The sequence below is a fragment of the Grampus griseus genome, assembly GCF_964374135.1.
Source record: "Grampus griseus genome assembly, chromosome: 4".
NCBI lineage: Eukaryota > Metazoa > Chordata > Mammalia > Artiodactyla > Delphinidae > Grampus > Grampus griseus.
The window spans coordinates 139665056-139684250 of NC_138997.1; the positions used below are offsets into that span (position 1 = coordinate 139665056).

Consider the following 19195-nt stretch of genomic DNA (forward strand, 5'->3'; position numbering starts at 1 on the left):
TTTAAAAACTAAAATCTGACTAGGTTAGTTTTTCTCAGCTTTAATTAGATAGTTGAGTCATAACATTTTCAACATTTTTCTGTATCTATTTATTATGCACAAGAATAAAGTGATCTAATAGCATGACTAAAAGTAGTCCCGACATTAGTGAATAGCTTTTCTGTGGGTTTCATCAAGCCCTTGTTTTTCACAGTGTTGTTTGTACTCCGTGGTATATTGCTGTTAGGGGTGTGAAACGAAAGCTGTGATTGTAAGAAGAGGCCAGAAAAGTGTGGTCTGGATTCAGGTAGGTTGTGATAAATTCAGGGAAGTCTGTCTTCTACACCATTTCCAGGAATATTTCAGTTGCCACGTGTAGCATCTGTTTGGAAAAAGTTTAAAAGTGAAGTGTTGGATTTTCTTACCAGATACGTCTATACTTGTCTTAGTAACTACCAGCCTTAAATTTTGACGTTACTCTTAACTAAGAGGATTCAAAGGAAGACGGATCCTTCAGATGGAAAGTGGTCTTCCTCTTCTAGCTCGTGCTCCACCTCTTGGGGTTACAGGCAAAGTTTCCTGGTACCGTTCTGCTGTCATCTGAACTTTGCTGGGTCCACTGCCAAACCTACATTAAAAACAGTCCCATGAAGTGGCAGGGCTGAAACCTTAAGTTTTGTTCCAATTTTGATGGTTGGAAACCTCACAACTTGTAGCAGTAAAGCATTTTTGGAAAAGGTTATTACTCTCTGTCGAGCTGCGCTTGCGGCTTTCAGTGTGCATCCTGCGAGGCGGATGTTGGTAGTGTGCAGGACGCTCTGCAGAAGAGTGCTGTCACTCCGATAACCAGAGGATTACCTGTTGCGTACTCTAGGTTACCCACGCGGCCTGTTTGGCCTGTTGGCGCGGCTGCCTCCATCAGGACACGCCCCTCTTAGGGTGATGTAAAAATGGGCAGAAGGGAAGGGAGGCTGTGTGTTGTAGGAGGGAGGGTCTAAGGGTTCCAGCCTCTTGGTCTATCCAGTTGGCCTCTGAAGCGATGCCAGCCTGGGATTATAGCCAGAAGAAAGAAAAATTGGTACTATTTAAATTAGAATTTACTGAACTGTCAACTCTAGATAAACTTGGAATTTTAATCCTCAGTGCTCCTTGTAGGGTTCTGTGCGCCAAAAGCAGAATACAGATTTTGTTTCAAGGCTCCTTGTAGCAAAAGCAAAGTTGACACTTGGCAATCTAACAAGACTGTAATTTAGTTCTTACATTTTTATATGCATTTTTTGGTGTCTATTTTGAGGGTCTGTATTATTTCATGCAAGTGGTACCGTTCTTCCTAACTGAAAAAAAAAATTGATGGTGATGAAAACATGATGGGAAATTTCCTATCTGTGATATAAAGATTTCTGCTGTCGCTAAATCTTCATCTGGGCCTCAATAAGTATAAATTTTAGAAACAACATAGGAGGGAAGAGATTTTTGGGATATATTCTGGATCCCATGGCTTGCTTTCAGCTAATAATTAAATTTGCCTCCTCTATTTAGTTGCCTGTGCATTGTCTAACAACCAGAAAGCCTGTCTCCATACCATTCTATGGCTATCTTTCCAACCTACCATAGCTTCCTAGTACTGAGCTTTGATAAACCTGCCACTTGTTTGCCTTGATCCGCAAGTTTATCAAATCCATTGTCTAGTGCCTGATGCCTTACCACCACTGGTCTAGATACTGGGTTTTCTAAAGTGTTCTAAAACTCTGGTGTTTCTTAATTAATAGTGAATAACTAAGCTAACCACTTATCTGTCGAACTATTTGACTTCGAGTAGTCTTACTGTTGGCTGATACATTCCATATCTCATAGCATTGTTCATTGACCTGCTAGGATGCTTTAATTTTAGAGAACTATCTAATTGCAATGTGAAGTTAAATGATTAATGCTTCGGTTCAGACTCATGAAAATCCATTTCTAATGTGATGTATGAAATCTTAAAGGATTTACACTGGGTAATTTTAGTATAAAGGTACAGTGATTAGGACAGTACATAGTAGATATTCAAATCCTTGTTAAATTTGCTGTGAATATTAATATTGCCCTATAGATTGTAGAAAATAGCAATAAAGTACTATTAACTTTCAGGTCACCTGCAAAGGCTCATAGATTTTTTATCTCTTGGTGTAGAGTATTCCCAGTTATCTTCCCCTTGTCCCTCTCTGTTGGTCTTCAGGAATTTCCTCAAAATACCACAGATCCGTTATTTATGTTGAATGAATGTCTCGCATCTAATTTTTGGTTTTTTCCTATAGTTTGTCAGAGGAACAGTTGTGACTGGCCTTGTAGGAAGCAGGTGACCGGAGCGCCATCCTCTGCTTTCGCAGCTGCCTGTTCCTTGTGGCCTGAGTGGCCAGTGAATCTACTCATCCTTCATGTCTTTAGCAACCAGCCACCCAGGTAACAGTCATGTCCAGTGGAATTAAGTTAACTGCGAAGATGGCCACTCGGTCGTTGTTTTTCTTTCACCTTTCAAACAGTATAAGGGGACTGGTAACACACAAACCACTTACCTGTAAGGCTTTATTTTCTGCAGCCTAGCATCTTGCCTTTTAATCGTTACAAGTACGGAGACACTAGGTGGGGATCTGCACGGGTTATTTCTAGACACTTGACCTATATATAGCCAGTGTGCATCACAACCAAAGCTGCGGTCCACAGTTGATCTTCTCTACTTAGGACTGGCAGTTGGATCTTTTTAAGTCATAAACTTAATCCTGGTTGTATATTAGAATCCCAGGAGGACTTTTTAAAAGCCACAGACCTCATTGCCCAGGCCCACCTGCAAAGTTCTGATTTAAATTATCTGGAGCCAGGCCTGGACATTGGTCTTGTCTTTTCCTTCCCTTCCTTTCTCCCTTCCTCCCATCCTGCTTCTCTCCCTCTCTCCCTTTCTTCTTGCCTTACCTCTTTTTTTCAACACTACCCCAGTGATTCTAAGGGATACTGTCTATTTTGAGGAAGAAGTTTAAAATATTTTATAGTATTTGGTTTTTTCCTCAAAAAGCTCAAAGGGCAAGCAACTATGTAAGTGCGAAAAGATTAACTTTCCCCTGTCTTACATTAAAGGGAAGAATTTGTAGTTGAACTTTCTGTCAAAAGGTCTGTCAGGTTATTTTCAAAGTCCTTGCTTTTTCCCTGCTTAAATCATGCTGCTGGGACTTCCCTGGCAGTGCAGTGGTTAAGACTCCACGCTCCCAACGCAGGGGACACAGGTTCGATCCCTGCTCGGGGAACAAAGATCCCTCATGCTGCTGCTCTACTACATGAGATGCTTGTATTCAAAGAAAAAAGTCACCTCTACATAGTTTTGTTAGATGTCATGGTAACTTGGCTCCACTGAAGCAGTAATTGCCATAGATGCTTGAGGTTTTGAATGCACGAGCACCAGAGCAAAGCACGGAGCCTGCAGGCTTTTTTTTTTTTTTTAATCTTATTTATTATCATTTATTTTTGGCTGCATTGGGTCTTCATTGCTGCGCGCGGGCTTTCTCTAGTTGTGGCGACCAGGGGTTACTCGTTCGGGTGTGCATGTTTCTCATTGCGGTGGCTTCTCTTGTTGCGGAGCACGGGCTCTAGGCACGCGGGCTTCAGTAGTTGTGGCACGTGGGCTCAGTAGTTGTGGCTCGCGGACTCTAGAGCACAGGCTCAGTATTTATGGCGCTTGGGCTTAGTTGCTCCGTGGCATGTGGGATCTTCCCAGAGCAGGGCTCGAACCCGTGTCCCCTGCATTGGCAGGCAGATTCTTAACCACTGCGCCATCAGGGGAAGCCCCCACAGGCTTTTAAATAAGGATAGGTGGTAGGTATTAATCCCTGAAAATTCATATACTCCCTGAAAATTCATATAGTCCTAATATACATACCTAATCTCAAATCAAATACATATGGGGTTTTTCTCCCTAAAGGACTGCATTTTCTATAAATGAGTGAATTGCTATTACAAATCTCAGATGTGAAAGGAACCCTGATTCCAGGACAGACGGAATTCAAACCAAAATGTGGCTTGCTGGTATAGAACCTGGAAAGGAGATTTACGTGCTACAGAATTATGTATCAAATTACAACTTAGTTTATGAGATAACATTCTGGATAGATCTCCCAAATTTATCCAGTCTAGTATTTTTCTTTAACAAAATAGGAATTGTTTTATAGACCAACCCTCAAGTCTATCTAGTTTGTTCTTGACTGGTTAAAGATTTTTTTTTTTTTTTTTTTTTTTTGCGGTGCGTGGGCCTCTCACTGTTGTGGCCTCTCCCGTTGCGGAGCACAGGCTCCGGACGCGCAGGCCCAGCGGCCGTGGCTCACAGGCCCAGCCGCTACGCGGCATGTGGGATCTTCCCGGACCAGGGCACGAACCCGTGTCCCCTGCATCGGCAGGTGGACTCTCAACCACTGCACCACGAGGGAAGCCCAGGTTAAAGATTTTGATAAATGAAACTGGTTGATACTGTTCATTGCCATTTTTGAGTTTATAGACATGGATGATTTTCCTTCACCTTTGCAAACTGGGAGGTCAAATTGTTTTAATCTCTTCACATGGAAGGCTTACTTTATACTTTAGTTACTTTTCTCTGATCCTTGTGACTAAATGTCAAATTTCTGGCATAAACACCTTGTGGCTTGGTCCAACAATAGTATAATATAGTTAAAACAAGCTTTTAGATCAGAAAGAACTAAGTGGGTGGGTTTTTTTTGATTAATTTATATTTGGCTGCGTTGGGTCTTCGTTGCTGTGCGTGGGCTTTCTCTAGTTGCAGCGAGCGGGGGCTACTCTTCATTGCGGTGCGCGGGCTTCTCATCACGGTGGCTTCTCTTGTTGCGGAGCATGGGCTCTAGGCAGGTGGGCTCAGTAGTTGTGGCTCGCAGGCTCTAGAGCACAGGCTCAGTAGTTGTGGCACACAGGTTTAGTTGCCCCGCGGCATGTGGGATCTTCCCAGACCAGGGCTGGAACCCGTGTCTCCTGCATTGGCAGGCGGATTCTTGACCACTGCGCCACCAGGGAACTCCCAGACAGAACTAAGTTTAAATCCTGGCTCAGGTACCTTAGGCAAGATACTAAGAATTTCTACTTCATATAGTTGTTGGAAGGGTTAAGTAACATACTGTATCTAAAGTGATTACCACAAAGCCTGACACATAGTAAGCATTCATTATAAATATTAGTAAAACAATAAATATTGCAAAACAATGTTGTTTACTTGTCAGTGTTCTACTTGAATATCTTTGTTTGTCTCTTGTAGTACATTGGGCCAGCGCACTCAGGAAATAGTTCATAATCTTTTCCTAGATAATAACAGCTCAAGTTTTGCTTTTTTTTTTCCCACTGGTGTTTTACTTTACATGTACTAGCACTTTACATATTCTGCCTTTTCACACAGTAGAGAAAATGACCTCCATCATTTTGACATTCATGAAAACTTTAGTGAACTTGGCAGATTTCTTGATGCTGCTGTTTAAAATTATTTAGAAGATATGAAATAAGGCCAGTCCCAGTGTCGTTCCTTCCATCCATTCAGTAGTTAGTGAATGCCTACCAGCTCCAGGAACTATGCTTCATACTGGGGATATATGACATATATGACTATATGACATAGTCCTTGCTCTCAGAGTTTTCTTAGGCTAGTGAAGGAGACAAGCAAATCAAGAAATGATTGCAGCAGCAATATATAAACCCCTCAGAGTCAGTACTGATTTCTGTTTGTATGGACTAGGAAAAGCTTAACAGAGGATGTTCCTTGAGTTTGGAAAGATAAAGATGAATTTCCTATACAGACAAAAGATAGAATGTGCCTAAAGGTACAGATACATGAAACAAGATAATGTATTCAGGAACTGTATGTAAAATATCCTGACAGAATCTGGGAAATGAGCCTGGGGCTGAGATTAAAGAGAGACTTAGATGACTTACTAAAAGACTGGATTTGGCTTCGTGTAAGCAAAGGTCAGTTATTGAAGAATTAGGGAAGGATGATAAGTATTTGAGAGAATTCTGCTAGCACTGTGATGGTGGGAATGGGGAGCAATATTGGAGGCACAACAGCTCATCAGAAGACTCAAGCTGAGCTAGTGAATAGTAGCTGTAAGAACTCACTGAGTTCTTACTATATGCCAGGCAGTGTAGTAAGCATTTTGTACCCATTAGCTCATTTAATCCTTCAAAAAACCATGATGAGGTGGGTATCGTTCCCACTTAACAGAAGACTTGAGGATCATAATTTTCCTGTGGTCACATAGCTTGTAAGTGATTAAAAATCCTCGTTCAAGCCCAGGTATGTCTAACAAAGTGCTTGCTTCTGATCAATATAACATCTGGTAAGAAGCAGTAAGGGCAACAACAGCTCATTATGAAGAGAGCCAAGGATACAAGAGATGTGAAGAGGTAGGACCTCAATCAGCTGGCTCTGTTGGAGGGAAGAGAGCGGTGCATGGAGAAGTAAAAGCTAGCAGTGATGCCCAGGGTTTTGGCATGCAACACTGTCTTTAACAGTGTCATTAAAAACAGTCAAGTATTAGGAAGAAGAAACTGAGGGGAAAGGAGGTCTTTTCAGACATGAATTTTAGGCATGTTTCCCATAAGCTGTGTAATAGGCAGCTAGGTATATAGGTCTGAAACTCAGAAGGGAGGTGACTTAAAAGAGTGAGCTGTGACAGAGTGAGGTAAGTCAGAAAGAGAAAAACAAATACCATATGCTAACACATATATATGGAATCTAAAAATAAAAAATGGTTCTGAAGAACCTAGGGGCAGGACAGGAATAAAGACACAGACCTACTAGAGAATGGACTTGAGGACATGGGGAGGGGGAAGGGTAAGCTGGGACGAAGTGAGAGGGTGTCATGGACTTATATATACACTACCAACTGTAAAATAGATAGCTAGTGGGAAGCAGCTGCATAGCACAGGGAGATCAGCTCGGTGCTTTGTGACCACCTAGAGAGGTGGGATAGGGAGGATGGGAGGGAGACGCAAGAGGGAGGAGATATGGGGATATATGTGTATGTATAGCTGATTTACTTTGTTATAAAGCAGAAACTAACACACCATTGTAAAGCAATTATTCTTCAATAAAGATGTTAAACAAACAAAACAAAGTAGGAATAAACCTACCTAAGGAGACAAAAGACCTGTATGCAGAAAACTATGACACTGATGAAAGAAATTAAAGATCATACAGACAGATGGAGAGATATACCATGTTCTTGGATTGGAAGAATCAACATTGTGAAAATGACTGTACTACCCAAAGCAATCTACAGATTCAGTGCTATCCCTATCAAACTACCAATGGCATCTTTCACAGAACTAGAACAAAAAATTTCACAATTTGTATGGAAACACAAAAGACCCCGAATAGCCAAAGCAATCTTGAGAAAGAAAAACGGAGCTGGAGGAATCAGGCTACTGGACTTCAGACTATACTACAAAGCTACAGTAATCAAGACAGTGTGGTACTGGCACAAGAACAGAAATATAGATCAGTGGAACAGGATAGAAAGCCCAGAGATAAACCCACGCACATATGGTCACCTTATTTTTGATAAAGGAGGCAAGAATATACAATGGAGAAAAGACAGCCTCTTCAGTAAATGGTGCTGGGAAAACTGGACAGCTACATGTAGAGGAATAAAATTAGAACACTCCCAAACACCACACACAGAAATAAACTCCAAATGGATTAAGGAGCTAAATGTAAGACCAGACACTATAAAACTCTTAGAGGAAAACATAGGCAGAACACTCTATGACATAGATCACAGCAAGATCCTTTTTGACCCACCTCCTAGAGAAATGGAAATAAAAAATAAACAAATGGGACCTAATGAAACTTAAAAGCTTTTGCACAGCAAAGGAAACCATAAACAAGACGAAAAGACAACCCTCAGAATGGGAGAACATAGTTGCAAATGAAGCAACTTACAAAGGATTAACCTCCAAAATTTACAAGCAGCTCATGCAGCTCAATATCACAAAAACAGCCCAATCCAAAAATGGGCAGAAGACCTAAATAAACAGTTCTCCAAAGGAGATACACAGATTGCCAACAAACACATGAAAGTATGCTCAACATCAGTAATCATTAGAGAAATGCAAATCAAAACTACAGTGAGGTATCACCTCACAGCAGTCAGAATGGCCATCATCAAAAATATCTACAAACAGTAAATGCTGGAGAGGGTGTGGAGAAAAGGGAACCCTCTTGCACTGTTAGTGGGAATGTAAATTGATACAGCCACTATGGAGAACAGTATGGAGGTTCCTTAAAAAACTAACAATAGAACAACCATATGACCCAGCAATCCCACTACCAGGCATATACCCTGAGAAAACCATAATTCAAAGAGAGTCATGTACCACAATGCTCATTGCAACTTTATTTACAATAACCAGGACATGGAAGCAACCTAAGTGTCCATCGACAGATGAATGGATAAAGAAGATGTGGCACATATATACAATGGAATATTACTCAGCCATAAAAAGAAATGAAACTGAGTTATTTGTGGTGAGGTGGATGGACCAAGAGACTGTCATACAGAGTGAAGTAAGTCAGAAAAAGAAAAACAAATACCATATGCTAACACATATATATGGAATCTAAAAAAAAAAAAAAAAGTGGTCAGAAGAACCTAGGGGCAAGACAGGAATAAAGATGCAGACCTACTAGAGAATGGACCTGAGGATACGGGGAGGGGGAAGGGTAAGCTGGGACAAAGTGAGAGAGTGGCATGGACATATATACACTACCAAATGTAAAATAGCTAGTGGGAAGCAGCCGCATAGCACAGGGAGATCAGCTCGGTGCTTTGTGACCACCTAGAGGGGTGGGATAGGGAGAGTGGGAGGGAGGGAGATGCAAGAGGGAAGAGATATGGGGACATATGTATATGCATAACTGATTCACTTTGTTATAAAGCAGAAACTAACACACCATTGTAAAGCAGTTGTACTCCAATAAAGATGTTTAAAAAAAAAAAAAAAGATGACTTACAAATACTGAGAGAAAAGGGGGTTGAGAAAGAGAAGCTAGCCAAAGAGACCAAGAAGTAGTAGTCAGAAAGCTAGGAGAAGCAGAAGATAATAGTGCTGAAGAGTCAAAATTTTTTAAGGATTGGGGTCCAAAGGTTCAAAATCAAGATGTGATCATTCACATCCATCTAGTCGGTAACATTTTAGAAGTCTGAATGTCAATGCTGGCAGAGATGTTGAAAAACAGCACAGGAACTCTCAGGTGTACTGTCTTTGGGAGTATAAATTGGTATAATCATTATGAGGGCAATTGGCAATATTTATTTACTAAAATCAAACGTGTGGGGCTTCCCTGGTGGCGCAGTGGTTGAGAGTCCGCCTGCCGATGCAGGGGACACGGGTTCGTGCCCCGGTCCGGGAAGATCCCACATGCCGCGGAGCGGCTGGGCCCGTGAGCTATGGCCGCCGAGCCTGCGCGTCCGGGGCCTGTGCTCCGCAACGGGAGAGGCCACAGCGGTGAGAGGCCCGGGTACCACAAAACCAAAAACAAAACGTGTGTAAACCAGCAATTCCTCTAGGATATCTATATATATCTATATATACCTGTGTGTATATACATATATGTGTGTCTGTGTATATGTGTGTGTGTGTATATATATATGTATATATATACACACACACACACACACACACATATGCCCTATAAACATTCCCACGCATTTGCCAGAGAGACGTGCAAGAATGTTCATCACAGTATTGTTTATAATAATGAAATTTGGAAATAAAATGTAACATAAACAAATTTTACTATATTCATTTAATGAAATGCTGTACAGTTAATACAAATAAGCTAGCATTAGGTGAATCAAGGATTGCTCTCTAAAACAGTAGTGATCAAAAAAGTTAAATGGCATTGTATTATGTTTCTTATATGTAAATTTTTTATGTGAGATAAGACTAAGTATCATTTATGGATATATTCACATAAAGTAAAAGTTTAAAAATAGGTTTGGGAATTATACACTGTCCAGAACCACTGTCCTGAATTCTGGACAGTGGTTCTCTTGAAAGGAGGGAGAGCCACATAGGGGATCTAGTTTTTATTTCTTAAAAAACATGTTTGAGATAAATATGGCAAAATGTTAACATTAGGTGTTTTTGTTGATTTGGGGTCTATGTGGGATACTTCGTACAAAGTTGAAAAACAACAACAACAATTTTTTTATTCCCCATTGAAAAAGTGGGTGGACAAGAATAGACTAATACTGAGATAATACTATAACTCACTCAGAAAGTAGGGAAAAAGTCAACAATTGAAACAAATGCTTCTTTGGTTTCTATACTCTCCCAGAAGGTTAAGGGTACTTTTACTGATTTATCAAGAGTGATGAGAAAAGTAGGAGGAAGGGTTACCATGATGTGTAACATAATTTTTCAGGAAGAAAGGAGGCTCAAATAATACCTAAAACGTTATTGCCCTTTGTAATTTCCAAAGTGTTTATATGTAGGTACTATTATCCTTCCTTTACAGATGGAGGTATGTTACATGACTTGCTAAAAGGTGCCCAGCTAGTAGTGGAGAGCTGGGTCAAAGGACCCGTGTACATCTTTCCCTGTGTTCCTTCTTGCCTTATCAGCTGGGTGTTCAAGTTCACAAAACTAGATGTTAGAGCAGGAACTTGAACCCAGGTTTTCGTTTCAAGACAAACTAAACTATGCTATGTTCCTGGACCACATACATTTGCTTAAAGAGCTATTACTGAAGTTAAATGCCTTGTGCTGTTTAGAACTGCCTTAGAAGAAAGAATTGTTGAAATTTTTAAAAAATGAGTATTTTCTAAACTATGCATTTTTACACAGTATTTGTTTACCCTTTTTGATATATATGACACTGCTTTATGTTTCAAACTTATCTCTTTTTTCCCTATAACCTCCTGTTATGCTGGTGTTTGGATTTCCTTTTACAATGGGGAAGTGGATTTTTAAGATGGTGAAGGTAAGTGTCATAAGATCATTTACCAGTTCTGTGAATTGGAAACTACCATCCTTTATCCCTTAAGTGAAATGCAGTGTTTTGCAAAAGAGACCACTCCAGTGGCTAAGATGCCCGTGGTAATGTGGCCGAGAGCTGTATGTTATAGACGTATTGATTATTAGAGATTGCCAGGCTGTCTTGCTAAAGTATTATAATTAAAACCCAAGATGACAGGGTCTATTCTGTACCTTACCTTTCACCCCGACTACAATATTATACTTCAGGCCAAAGAGTGACTCTTCCTGAGTGCAGTGGGGGGAAAACATTACCATTAGTGAAAACTATCATAAACTCACAAATACTAGTTTTTATTAGATCTTGCAGTTAGGAAGTCCTTCATAAACTTAGCAGAACTGGATTCCACAGGGTAGTGGGAATTGAAGCCAGGGAACCGAGGTGAGCAGTGCGTGGAGGTGAGGACATACAGGTTTCAGGAGAGGCCGCTCTGTCAGAAACCTTTGAATGAGATAGAAAGGGAAGACGGAGGGCAGAAACAACAAGAAGATAAAGGGGTAAAAAGAAGGGTCATGATAGTTGAGAGATTTGAGCATGATTATAATTAGAAGGAAAGGAACTTGTAGAGGAGGGAGAAAATTGATGGAGTTAGGTCCCAAAGGACGTAGGCCTTGAAAAAGACACCCTTTCTTGGAAACAAAAAGGAAGTAAGAGAATGGTGTAAGCAAATTTATAGCTGTGAGAGAAGAGGTTTATACTAGATGGTCTCAATATTTTTTGTGAGGTGGAAAGTGTGCTATTTGTGAAGTAGGAGGGGGTAAAAGGTTAGTTTGGGGAGGGATTTGAAGAGAGAATGGAGGGAGTTTGGAATATTCAGCTGACTAAAGAAAAAAGCATTAATGAACAGTGTTAACCACTGAATTGAGTTTGGAAATCATGAAAGCATAGTGGTTTTTATGATTGCTTCTAGTACCTCAGCTGAATGGCTTATAGAACCAGGCATATTACAGGACTGACCCAGAATTGTGAGCTGGATGACGACGGATGAAGGAGAAAGACGAGGATGAAGGGAAGGAGGTTGAGGCGTTGGTGCCTGGCAGAATATGACACTGTTCTAGACATGTGTGTTGGAAGAGAGACACCAGGGAAGGAAAAACATGGAGGGAGATTGAAAGCACTGGTGAGAGAAGAGGCCATATGACCAATTAAGAGATCCAGGCCAGATATGGAAAGACATGGGACCAAGAATAAACTGGAAGAAAAGGCAGCATCACAGGAATGAAGGTCTTTTTGTGTGTTTTTTTTTTTTTTTTTAGGAATGAAGGTCTTGATGCAATTGTGGCATCAGGCATACTGAGGATGCTATCTGTGGATGGAAGGATAAGGGTATTGAAATCACTCAGAACTACTCCATAATAAAGCAGAGAGTGTGGCAGTGGCCCTGGAACTGTGAGGCTTGGGTGTTTAACAGACCATCCACACGAATATTGAAATCGCCTAGGAAGCGATGAAATGAATTGGGGTTTAAAGGAATAAAATGATCCAGGTATAATGTTACTGTGGAGAATGATCTGGAGATAAATGGCTGTTAGGGACAAAGCAAGGTCAAGGGTGACAAAATCGGATGGAATAAACCTCAAAGGAATGAAAGTTTTTACAGGAGAGTGAAGTGCTTTAGACGAGGCTACAGGACAAAAAAGGGTAATACCAATTCTGAGCCTCTTGGTACATGCAGTTTGAGGAAACTGCAAAGGAAGTAGTATCTTTGAGAAAGGAGTCAAGGACATTCATCAGAAAAGCTGTACGTGTATCGGTGAGTTTGTTTATAGTGGAATAGGTGGCCAAGGCCCGCACTGGAAGGGGCTAAGGGAGGATTTTTGTTGGAAAAGTAGAGATGAGGGGTCAAGAGGGTGTGCTGTCAGGTACACAGCAGTTTGGAGCCAGAGACGAGAAGTGAGAGGAAGCTGATCGATGGCTGAGGAGTCTGCCTTCTGAGCAGGGACCAGGAATGACAACTATTTGGATGGAACTATAGTTTCTCAGCTTTCTGTCTAGTTGCTTTGACCCTGGTTAACCGAGGGCCCCAGCAGTGTTGAGCCTTGTCTCTGTAGGAGTGTGTCTAGATCCATGGTGGGGTGGTTATTGCTGGATCCTCGCGGGGGCTACTGTGCAGAAGGCTGCGCGTGGTAGTATTTGGCCTGGTCTCTGCTGGACTTCCTTATGGTTTAAAACAAGCAGCCGTGGATTTGCCACACTCTGGTAGGCATGCAGCAGACATCCCAGAGGACAGAACCCAAGGACTTTCTCTATGGACTGCACCCTCTTTAGTATAAGGGTCATTATCTGTGCTTTACATGAGATGTAATCCCTTTTTTCCTGCTTTTGAGAAAGATTTCATTCACCAGTCTTTTGGAGGGAGTATGATAGAGTGGAAAAAGCATGGACTCATATCAAAGTCTTACTGAAGACTATCTGCCAGGCTCTGTGCTAGGTTCTGGGAATTCAGTGATGAATATGACGTGATTCTTGCCTGAAAGATCCTTACAGCTTAGTAGAAGGAGAAACAAAGATAAATATGTTCAGTGACAAATGAGGGGTGCCTTGATAGATGCAGAGGTGAGAAAGAGTGGGAGCCCGAGGGAGCAGCAGTGAGTTCTGCCAGCTTGAGGTCGAGTGAGAAGGCTTCTCAGTTTTCTCTGCTCATCATCCTTCCATTCTGTGTGCACGTCTGTTTTCATCATTAGCTTTCTTCATTCGTTAGTAGCATCATATCTTGCCTAAACTAATCTGTTCTCCATACTGCAGCCAGAATATTATTTCTAAATTACAAATCTAATTCCTTGGCTTAGAATCCTTCAACAGCTTCCTGTTGCTTCTAGAATAAAATAGTTCACAGGCCACTGCGGAGTCTCATCTTCCTGACCTCTCTAAACCTCAGTATTTCATCACTTTTCTTCTCTTACTCATTGCTTTCATTTTAGATAAACTTCTTCCCACCTGTGGCCCCTAAACCCCCAACTGCCCCCTGGTGCTCTTTTGAGCTGACACAGTTTCTGTACGGGCACACCTCAGAGCTACTGCAGGTCGCTTCCAGACCACCGCAATGAAGTATCACAATAAAGCAAGTCACACAAACTTTTTGGCTTCCCAGTGCGTATAATAGTTATGTTTACACTATACTGAAGTCTATTAAGTGTACAATAAATAGCATTATGTCTAAAAAAACAATATATATCTTAATTTTAAAATACTTCATAGCTAAAATATGCTAACCATTATCTGAGCCTTCAGCAAGTCATAATCTTTTTGCAATAGTAACGTCAAAGATCACGGATCACATGTCAGCATAACAAATATAATAATAATGAAAAAGTTTGAAATATTGGGAGAATTGCCAAAATGTGACACAGACATGAAGTGAGCAAATGCTGTCGAGAAAATGGTGCCGACAGACTAGCTCGCTCGACGCAGGGTTGCCACAAGCCTTCAATTTGTAAACATAATTTCTGCAGAGAGCGATAAAGCGAAGCAAGGTGGGACAGGCTGCGCCCGTGCTTCTGCTCTCATGGCGCCTACTGCATCGTATTGAAACGCCCAGTTGTTGGTGTCCCTGACTAGACTAATCTCCTCAGGGCAGGGATCAAGTTGTTTGTTTTGCTTGGGGTGTGTGTGTGTCACACAGAAGAGCCTCGAGCATGAAGGAGTCAGAGAATACACGGCCACCTGCCCTGTACTTACGGTGGCAGTGTAACCACACTGTGGCAGTCACAGTCACACCCTTAGGCAGGTAATTTAATTGGTTGGGGCCTTCTGTATGTTCCTTGAGTAGCTACGTACAAGAGAAATTGAACACTGTCAAGAATATGTCAACAATATACTCAGTATCCAACAACTCGATGGCAATGTTGTTTCTACCTCTAAGTGGAGAAGTTGATTAAAGTTAAATTTTCTCTGTCAATGAATGGTCTGTTTTTACATTATTGCATGAGGTAGTAACAGGACTGTTTATTCCATTATCTACTTATGTTCTGAATTTAAATATTCCTTAGTATTTATTCCCTAATAAAGTTGAGCAATTGCAGTCTATAGAAATAAAATATAGTAGACCACTTTACTTCATCATTTAACTATGATAGCCTATACCTAACCATATAAGTGCTTTTGTCTTCATGATTATCTTATCTGGTTCAGAAATTAAAACACACACACACACAGATCTCTACACTAATCTTTTACTCAGATTTGACATAAAATGGTATAAAGATGAAGTTGGTGGTCCTCAAACGGAAGTGTGTCTTTTAAAAAGTTTTATTGAGGTATAGTTTACATACAGTAAACAGTAAACTCCTCATTTTTTTGTTTGTTTGTTTTTTTGCGGTACGCGGGCCTCTCACTGTTGTGGCCTCTCCCGTTGCGGAGCACAGGCTCCGGACGCGCAGGCTCAGCAGCCATGGCTCACGGGCCCAGCCGCTCCGCGGCATGTGGGATCTTCCCGGACCGGGGCACGAACCCGTGTCCCCTGCATCGGCAGGCGGACTCTCAACCACTGCGCCACCAGGGAAGCCCGACTCCTCATATTTAAAATGTACAACTGACACATGTACACACCCATGAAATCATCACCACAAAGTACTAAACATATATCCATTACCCCAGAAGGTTTTCTCAGGGCCTTCTGTCATCCTTCCCTGCTACCCTTCTCAGCCCCCAGCCTCAGCTTTCTTTATCTATAAATTAGTTTGCATTTTCTAGACTTTTATATAAAAGAGATCATCATACAGTATTTACTTTTTTAATCCGGTTTCTTTCACTCAGCGTAACTGTTTTGTGAACCATCTGTGTTGTTGCATGTATCGGTGGTTAATTCCCTTTCAGTGTTGAGTAATATCCCCCTAGCGATGCTCTGGAGAAAACAACTTTGAGCTTTCTCCTGTTAGAAGAAGAAATTATCATGAAGCCTTGGGACTTCTATTTTTTTAAACATTTAAATGAACCTTTCTGACTAAAAGAGTCTGACATGAATCTACATTAATATTGTGCCTTTTGCGCTCTTTCATTGTTGCTCATGAAAATCTCAGGGTTAGCTTTTTGTGTGGTCAAGAGGACCACACTGGCGGCTTACTGAAAATATTACCTTTGAAAGAAAAAAGAAAGGGCCACTTGCATTGCTGTACAGTGTCTTTCCCAGGTGTCAGCCCATCATAATTAAAAAACTGGAAATCTGCTGTCCGTTAACCTGTGAACAAACAAGTTAACAACTAGGTTATTCACGGTTCTGCAAACGTGCCTAATGCTTTCCCACGCCAAGTCTTCTTTCATACTTCTCACTCTTGCTGAAATGTTCTTTCCTCAATTGCCAACTGAGCAAATTCTGCCCATTCTTTCAGGTTTTTCTCAGCAGAGTTGAATTTCTTCCTTCTCTGATCTTTCATAGCACATTCCATCTTTCTTTTATTCATCTTTATATGTAGTATTAACTTAAAGTTTTTTGAGTGTCTTATTTGTATACTATTGCAAGCTCTTTAAGGGCAGAAGTCCTGTTTATTCATCTTTAAATCCCTCAAAGTGTAGACTAAACGCCTGGTACCTAGGTGGTACTCAATCAGTGGTTGCGTGAGTGAATATATCTACCAATAAGCTGGAAAGTCATAAGCAGTTCCGTGATGAACCTGCTTGAGAATACTGCTGAGACTCCAAAGGGAGCATCCACTGAACACTTCAATACATTCGGAGCCGTGGGAGCTTTATACAGCATTCCTCACCAACATTACAAATAGTGAATCGTTGCCATGATACTGTATTCCACCATGTTCCAGGCTTGTGGTCTAAGCATTAGAATGGGCACTTTTGATACGGCAGGGACATCTAAGATGAAGAAAGAAATTCATCCAACATAAGATGATTCTTTATAGTTGCACACAACATCTGTTATTGACAGCAGGCATAGGCTAGCTTCCTCTTACCTTTGCAATCTGATTTTCCACAACTGCCCTGGTCAAAACTCCCAGCCAAACTGACTCACACACCAAGCTTTAAAACTGAAGCTTTTCCTTGTTCCATTCTTCTGGCATGGAATTCGCTTCGCCGTGCAATTCCTATTCCTTTCCAAGTACAGCACATCTCCCACTTTCTCTGTGATGCATCCCTGGCCATTTTAACCCACAGTGATGCTCCCCTCCTGGAAATTCAGCTTTACTGTCCTTTCTGCTCATATCAGAACATCTGATAGTTGTGTCGGCTCAAACTTATTTCGTTCTTGATTATTTGACATTTTTATTTATAAAATAAATAACAATGTTTCCAAACTGTTTTCCAGTTTCCCCCAAACTGGATTGGGACCTGGGACCATGGATTTTACTTTGTTATGTCCCTCACTACCCCAGCCATAAAGCCGTGCACAAAGGAAATGCTCACTCAGTGTTTACTAAGTGGATGAATTTTATCTCACCTGGAAATGCAATAATTGTGAAGACATTATATATGCCCCTAACTTGATTAGCAAAAGTTGGACGATTTTCACCATCAAAATCAACCTGCAGGGCTTCCCTGGTGGCGCGGTGGTTGAGAGTCCGCCTGCCGATGCAGGGAACACGGGTTCGTGTCCCGGTCCGGGAGGATCCCGCGTGCCGTGGAGCGGCTGGGCCCGTGAGCCATGGCCGCTGAGCCTGCGCGTCCGGAGCCTCTGCTCCGCACCGGGAGAGGCCACAACACTGAGAGGCCCGTGTACCGAAAAAAAAAAAAAAAAATCAACCTGCAAAAGACAGACCAAAAAATAAATAAATTTATTTCCATATGACCTGTAGTGGTTTATGAGTTTGCATATGGCCAGCTAGTGGATTGCTTAAGTAGTGGCATATAATGGTAGACAGCAGGGTTGGGCCTGATTGGCAGCTAAACACAGGTTTAGGAACTCTGTTTTAAAAGTTTATCCACTGGTAATAAAGCTCTGAGGGATCAGTTTACGTAAACCGCTGAATAAATTAGACTGCCAACTTAAATGTATTAACTTCCCATGAGAAAGGTCATCATACAGGATGACCAATCCACTTTAAACCAGTCATAGGTTAAAAGATGGCTCAGTGAGCCAGAAGAAGAAACCAGAAGGTGCTCAAAAGAGATTACTTGTCACTTCAACTTGCACTTGGGGCTATAGGAACCTTACTGCTAGAGCTTAGCACCTGTGAACTCTAACAGTTCATGGGAGGTAAGAAATTAGGTAAATTATAAAAGAAAAAGCTAATGCTTTTTAGCATTTGCCAAAAAACCAAGTATACCATGGACTGAGATTAAATCAATAGTGTAGGTATTGCTCTAAACCAGGCATTTAATTGATAAGACCCCATTCCTACTTGCAGTTACTGTTTGCCATGAGCTGTGGATTATATAACCTAGAGGAAACCCAGCGCTTGCTAAGTAGTAGTATCAGCAGCATACGTGGTGTTTCTGTATTCTGCAAGGTAGAGGTGTCACTTGTTGTTTTCGTTTTGAATGTCGTAGTTGTGAGAGAAATTCAGACGCCATTGGTTAGGTCCAGTGAAAATTTTCAAGCAATACATGGTCATAGGATCTTTTCAAAATAAGCACTTTTACTATTGTTTTCAAATCCTTTTAGACAACCCTAATTCTTCTGTTATGCAATAGCCATTGCTTAGAAATGGTCAAATTTGATAACTGAGTTAAAACCTCGAGGGCCAGATGTAGTACATGACAGGGCTCTGAAAGATTAATCCAGTATGATTACGGAAGCACTCAAAATTCTATTTTGAGGAACTGTAAGAGCAGAGGGAGATTCAACAAAGTCCTTAAGGACAAGTAGACTTTCTGGACAGTTCTGAGAGTCCCTCTAAAGTTGCTGTTATAAGTTTACAGTGGCATCAATTCATCGATCTCTAGGAGTTCCGAGGCAGCCATCGATTATTCTGCGTGTCTGCTACTGTCTCCTCGTGGGAAAACTGTTCCTTCCTTGATTCTGTCATCTAGCTCTAATGGAAGCTACTGACTCAAGTACCTTGTCTAGTTATAAGTGATCGGTCTGCGAGTGAACACCTGACCTAAGCTAGGTCAGAGCCCTCCCTTGGGATTTTCTGATCTATAATAAGAGGAAACAGCAACTTTCTAGGAACCACAGGATAGGACGCTTGAGACTCTTCCTTGTCATGTGGAGAAAACCAGTACATTGAGAGAAGCAGAAAAGACGGAGTGAGTCCCAGCAGC

The 19195-nt window shown here is 41.3% G+C and overlaps 1 pseudogene across 1 annotated transcript; it reads right to left on the bottom strand.

Annotated features, from left to right (window-relative positions):
- Nucleotides 1–187: 187 nt before the first annotated feature.
- On the bottom strand, nucleotides 188–18892 carry LOC309822325 (annotated as a pseudogene). Its single transcript has 4 exons — nucleotides 18849–18892; nucleotides 17430–17554; nucleotides 16116–16174; nucleotides 188–361 (listed from the first exon to the last, which is right to left on the bottom strand). The product of its transcript is annotated as an uncharacterized misc_RNA (transcript).
- Between the last annotated feature and the right edge of the window lie 303 nt (nucleotides 18893–19195).